The 7301-nt window shown below is 37.5% G+C and overlaps 1 non-coding gene across 1 annotated transcript; it reads left to right on the forward strand.

The window, feature by feature from the left end:
* The first annotated feature begins 4235 nt into the window (after nt 1-4235).
* Trnap-agg (transfer RNA proline (anticodon AGG)) lies at nt 4236-4307 on the forward strand. The gene has a single exon. It is a non-coding gene; the product is annotated as a tRNA-Pro (tRNA).
* Nucleotides 4308-7301: the final 2994 nt, after the last annotated feature.

The raw sequence follows: 7301 nt of genomic DNA on the forward strand, positions 1-7301 counted from the left end.
ACATATAAACACGTTCACTTCTTTGACCACCGACATTCAAGACTAGTTCACAGCGTGTTGCCTTTTAGCGCTCTTGCTAGTGGGAAATGCAAACGTTTCCTTGTCTCTTGTCCGGGAACGCTAAATGTCAGTGAGTTGTTAATTGTAACTTTGCCTACATGCAATATATAAATAGCGATTTTCGATCATTGTCATATTTAGTCAGGCAACATGACCAAGCCGTGGCCTTGGCGTTATACACAGCTGTCATTTTTATGTCAATGTGATATTTGTTGTACTTTTCTAAATGTTGTATCGTAAGATGGGTGGATATGCTATGGAAAGAAAACAAAGCACTAATTTTGTATTGAAGTAATTTTTCCATGCTCGTTGGTGCATTTAATTTAGGAAGTATTATCATAACAAAGAACCATTCCTTACCCCCATGATAAATGTACGACACTCACATTTTTAAAGGTTGTTTTGAGCTGTTTACAAAGTCTTAAGAAGCACAATGACTTCACTAAGCTTCTAAAATCCAAATGACGTAAATACAAACAGCACATACAAAGATTCCAGTCTTGCAAATATGTTTTTTTGTTTGTTTGATTGTTTGTTTGTGTATGTATGTATGTATGTATGTATGTATGTATGTATGTATGTATGTATGTATGTATGTATGTATGTATGTATGTATGTATGTATGTATGTATGTATGTATGTATGTATCTATCTATCTATCTATCTATCTATCTATCTATGTATGTATGTATGTATGTATGTATGTATGTATGTATGTATGTATGTATGTATGTATGTATGTATGTATGTATGTATGTATGTATGTATGTATGTATGTATGTATGTATGTATGTATGTATGTATGTATGTTTTCAGTGTACCCCCTCTACTGCCAGTCTTGTCTAACTGGGTGCTACGCCTGGCGGCAAAAGGTCTTCTTTAAAGCCCCAATAGCTGCTAATTTTATGCATTATTTTCATGATTTTATTTTCAAACCAGAGTTGGTTCGTTTAAATCTGCGTACTGAAGGACGAGTATTGAAGTATCACTGCTCGCTGATTTTGACCATGCCTACACGTTTTAACAGGTTTAATAATAAACGGGTGCCGCACCCATAAAATGGCGCCCCCATGGGAAAATAGAAAAAAAAAACAGTATTTCCTGCACATATACATCGTAATCATAACAGAAACAAGCATGATGCAATTGAATTGAATGCACAAAATACAAAGGCTAACATTTTGTTGTTGTAATCTTTATTTTCTCTGTCATATGATTAGTTTTTGAAGATGGCGGGAAATCTAAAATGACATTAAAACTTTTGAATTCACACGCCACTCTTGACACTCATGGCAGCGTTATGCACTTTTTCAGTCTCTAATGGGTCTTATTCAAAGAAAACACTTCGAAAACTAAGGATATTTTGAGATCGGTTTATTAAACATTTGCAGCTATTGGGGCTTTAATGTGCTATTATATTCTCCAGTTTTTCATCTTCCAGGGCACCCTAAGAGTTGTTTCCCGTGAAATCAATCATGCAGGATTCGCGCTATCAACTCCCGTATGGGAGAAAACGTATAGGTGTGCATATGTACAGTCGACAGTCAAGGTTCTTCGTACGCGAACAGTTTCCGAGATAAATTGAATTTTGACGACATGCGTTTACAACAAGGGTCAGATGGATACTGTTTAAATAAGTTAGAAGAATTTATGTTCATTTTGGTTTCAGCAAATCATAATATCAAAGAAAGTAAATAATAAGATTGATTTTATCAATCGCAAGAATCAATAATTCGAAGCTTTCCTCATCGAGAAAACGTTACATATTTCAGATCGACATGTGCACTTTCCAGCAAGCGAATGAAGTGCCACGTCTGCTTAGCGCAAACTCTTCACTGCAGAATATCCACATTGTGTTTTATGGTATTAAAACTCTCCGATATAAGATGAATATCGTCTTATTACTACTATAAAGTATACAGATTGGCTCATTGGTCTAGTGGTATGATGCTCGTTTTGGGTGCGAGATGCTGATGCCCCGGGTTCGAATCCCGAACGAGCCCCATTTTTTGGGAGTAAGTAATGACAATTTCCCTTCATTAGAGGAGGAGAGACGGGCGCGTCCCTGTCGATTTTCTTTCGTCCGGGATTAGAAATCGCAGGCATATCGCATAATTAGGCTATGCAAATTAAATCTTCGTTGTTTTGTTGTTTACCATAACAAAGAGGTGGGATGGATGCCGCGCCATGATGGATGCCGCACCGTTAGCACTCTCACCGGAGACTTTGGAGGTTGTGTGTTTCAATGTAACAGCTGAGGCTACAGAAAGCAGACATGCGATACTTACTGTTCTGTGAACGCAGTTAATGTTAGAGACATTGACATTCAGTCCAAACCTTTGAAGGATCGTGACTTGCGCCATCAGAATAAGTTTTTCTAACGTGAGTAGTACCTACATGTACATCTGACTACGATTTGCCGATACAGGTATAGCGGCTAAATACGTCGTTCGTTCACAATGTTCGTAAATCTGTGTTCTAGAACACACCATGGAGGTAGAAAGAAAGACCATGAACACAATATAACATCATGCAGCTTAGGTCAATATATTGAAGTTTATCGCGAGTATCGGTTCTCCAAATTCGTTTAACATGAAATCGTATTAAAACAATTCAGCGGTCATTTTACGCAAAGCATTACGCAACACAAAGATTCTTATCTGTACAAAATGTCAAGTTGTGATAACTTTTCATGACACTTTCACCACAAAAACCGTGACTCAGCTGGTTCACTTTGATGAACATGTGCACTCTGTCACAGAAAATTGGTTACCCGATTGTGTACATACTGCATGACCACAGGGAACCTAGAAATATACTATCATTATTTGACCCAGTGCAACTCTCTCCCAACGTACACTCTCTTCCTATAGTTACACCTTCTATCAACGTACACTCTCTTCCTATTAGAAGATAGTGTGCGTTGGGAGACAGTAATTGTACAGAGAGTACTTTTTTATCGAGAAACATATTACAGCCTGAAAGTCGATATTTAACAACACTTACATATCATATATACCTACATATTACATATTATAGCAAGTTTTGTCAGGGAAAGTATTTAATAGCTTACCATGAGAAGTGAAATTATTAAATTTTGGGTGAAATTCCGATATCATAATTGTTGTCCATATCTAAATTTTCAGATACCCTATTTGAATCAAGTACGTTTGTATCATTTGTCAAACTTATAAAAACTCATAAAGGCATAGATTTAGTTAGTTTAGTATTGTAAAATAATTATTAGTAGTTTTTTCGTAGACTGCAATGCATGGGGAATCAACATTTTCGGTGAAATTTAAAAATCAAATTTCTGGTACACATATGCACTTATAACCTCCCTATTCTACTCAAGTACAGTTATGTCAATTATCCAACGTCTTTACATGCACAAATATTGCAAGCTTTATATTGAAAAAGGAAAATTCCCACTTTTGTCATAGACGCCCATTTATAATGGATGAAAATTTTCGGTGAAATTCCAAAATCAAATTTCTGTACACAGATGAACTTTACCTGCCACAAAGTATGTTAACATGAATTATCAAACATATATAAATGTACAGATAACATGGTTTTTTAAGGGGGAAAATGATAATAGTTTGCCTAATAGACTCCCATGCGTGTATTATGATTTCAAATTGATTTGAAACGTATTTTAATGTTTGTTACCTGTATACGTAACAGAACATTTAATCTAGGTCAAACATGCATCAATCCCTTTAATTGGAACCAAAGTAGCGGGTTAATGCTTTCGCTTGGTCCTGAGCGCAGTAGGCTTACACCGTTTGTTGAAGTCATAAAGGTAGCATGCTCTGCGCCCTCAACTGTGAGTGTTTCAACAACTGAAGGTGATTTCCCATTTTCCTTGATAATGATCCAATGAGTTGGAAATTGGTGATTTTTATTCGGAATCTCTTCCAGGCTCCTTCTCATGTCAAAGGAATTTGTTAGATCTTCCCTCGTGTAATGTGTAAGTTTTCAACACTCCGCACGTTGATGGCGCATTTGTAACGAAACGAAACAACATACACGCAGGCTTCAGTACTACGCGTACAAAATCATAAAATTATTGTGAATTATCGAGAGCATATCAAATTTGAAGGAAAAAGATTCTCCTACACTAGTGACCAAAGTTTGTATGAGAACAATAAGAAAAATCCGTACTTGTAAGTGGCTCGTTGGTCTAGTGGCATGATTCTCGCTTAGGGTGCGAGAGGTCCCGGGTTCAACTCCCGGACGAGCCCCTTTTGGTCTAATATAGGACAATTTCATTCGGAATGACATGACATTTCTATAAAGATTCGTAAATTCAAGTTCTTCTACGGTTTAACGAATGATGTCGCTCTTCTCATAAACCGTTCCATCTATTGACACCTCTGCATTGCAGCACATTGCAAATGATTTTCCACCAACACCATTCTCCTTTTCATTTTTGGAACTGCACCAACCACGGCTTAAAATTGTACTATTGAGCAAACGCAGTTTGTAATTCGCGATGTTATTGACCTCACCTGACATGATTTTCATATATTTTTCCTATTTCACTTGGCATAAATTCACACGTATGGTTGTACACCGTCACAGCTTCCACCTTTACTGAATTCTGTTTTGAAATGCGATTGTAGCATCCCGAGTTAAAATTTTTAACTTTAACGACTCGTGCCACGAAAAACATCGGTTTCGATTGCTTTGTAAGGTCATGACAATATAGCGTATTCTGTCAAAGAAAACAACTACCCCTTATCTGATTTGATGCAAGTCCAATGTCGTTCCCTAGCTTAGTTTCAAACTTACACATGGGTAAAATGAAGTTGAATGTCCAATATGGGTAATATGTCAGAAACTAGCTTGTAAGCGTCGGTTCATGTTCTAGTCATCATTTGTTAACGTTCATGCATTCCCATTTCAGTTACATTCACATGTATTGCGGTTTATGGTATTGATTGCTTGCTTTTCAGCGATCAGCACTTCATTTCATATTTAAGCAATAATGTATCCCCTTCCGGTACATAATCATTGTACGAAATTAACGTCGGTCCGACGGTCGAAGACCGACAGATTTCTCGTCGGGCCGAAAGTTTTTGGCAACATGTCGGTCCTTATGACCGACTGAAATTTGGAATAAATGGCGAAAATTTCTCCGTCAAGACCTGTAACAACAGATGCAGATGATGACTGACTCTGAATCATGTGATTCAGACTTGAATGCCGCATGCACCTATCAATGTTTCTCACCGTGGGAGTGCGGGGCAACAGGGGATATTGATTGCACTTCGTGTCCTGGTAGTGGGGAATTCGATCTGTATGGTACGCCAGACCGGGGGGTGACAATGTCAATGTTTCAATGTTTCAATGTTTATTTCATAACATCAGGCCACAGGCCCATAGTGAAAAAGAAAATACATCAATTTTCGCTTACAGAGAGAGAGTCTGCTCTTTTCTTCATGGCAAAATAAATAAATGATGCTAAACTATTAAGTTGTTTTACATTACTTGTACTCAAGAGTGACGTAAAATTGTCAAATGAAGGGTTAATACAAAACCAGTGTGGCAACATTTCTTTTCGGAGGTCTTTATAAATTGGACATATACAAAGAAAATGATATTCATCCTCAACGCAGAGATTATTAGTGGTGACAATGTCGCAACATAGTAATTTTTTGTCTTGCGACTTTTTACATTTACGAAGAATCTGATCCCTCCGATCGACGCGCAGAGCACGGTGCAACTGATTACATTCAGATCAGTATGAATTAATACGTCCGTGCATGCAGAATCTAGCAATGGAATGGATTGATTTTGGTTCAACAATGTGACACAATATCATAATAATATTCGTCTAGTGCGTGTAACTTTGGTAATGTTAGCATATCTGTGTCATATGATAACAACACCCGGTATCACTTCGCTAGTTCTACACTTTAAGTGTTCGGAATTTATATGTACACAAATGTACATAATATAGCCCTTCATTTTGTCAAACTGGCTCCGTTTTCTTTGCTTTGATTTTCCATTGAAGCGTTCAAAACATAAACGGCTCATAGAAGAGTTTAAGACAAAAACCTACTACGAGAACAGTACTGTTGACTAAACATGACTAAACATTTTGCTTGCTCGTTGGTCTCTAACCAAAGTTCACAAGGCCGACTGTTACCACGATATATCGTGATAACAAGTGTACATTTTATAAAACAGAGCTGCCTTATCATAACAGTTTTGTCGAGTTACACGATCCGTCGTGTATACTCTCAGAGGCCGAGAGTAGGGCTTCAAATTGTTTCGATGTATACCGTTTTACGACAGGCAGGCAAAACTCACCGTCATCCTGGACTGTAGGCCTAAATGTCGCAAAAAATTAAGTCCTTTAAGATTTTACGGTATCATTAACTGATCGTGTCGATGGTTTTCAGCAGTATCGAGTGTCTATCAAATTTTACAGAGTCATTTAATAACTTTAAGCTTTTAAAGGGCGATGAGACCCAGCAATCGCTCAGGCAAAACTTTTCGATCAGAAAATATGCATTCATTTCCGCGAGTGGCGACGTGTGCCATTCATGTTGTTTGCAATTTCTATAATCGAGAAAAAACTTACGATACTTGTCCTTTTAATTAAAAAGTATAACTTCGTCTGTATCTTCATGAATGCAACAGAGGCCACATTTAAGCATATTTATTTTTTAAAAAATTTTGAAAGTAATCCATACGTCATATAAAAATACATACCAGGTATTTTCTCCCTTATGTTTTACATTACAATAAAGACGTAGAGATCAATGTTTTCATAAAAAATAATTCATACACTCCCCTTACTCATGACTGTTTTCAAGGTACTATGTTATTCACTCACTCTTCAACCACTTGCGTTGGCTTATTTCAGAAGTGATTTTCAGCTCGCCAACCATTTTCAAATCACAATATCACATGCCCTGGTGTAGTGTACAATTGTACACAGCAATGTAGAGAACACCACCCTTATAGAAAGTCATGAGAGACAAACTTTCTCGCTTTCATCATCCACATGTAGCCAGTGCATGAACCTGTATTCCCCGGCCCCTGGGTGTTTGACATCATTTTATGGTCCGAGAGTGGGGGATTTGACATGGCTAGAAAAAATGTCAAATTCTCCTGTTAGTCCCATAGTCCCCCCCCCCCTCCGTGGTGGAAAACATTGATAAATGTGTGCGCATGACAGTGAGGAAGATGAGGGCTGTGATTTTTTTCAGATTCCAGATCATGTG

This window comes from Ptychodera flava, chromosome 13 (genome assembly GCF_041260155.1).
Source record: "Ptychodera flava strain L36383 chromosome 13, AS_Pfla_20210202, whole genome shotgun sequence".
NCBI lineage: Eukaryota > Metazoa > Hemichordata > Enteropneusta > Ptychoderidae > Ptychodera > Ptychodera flava.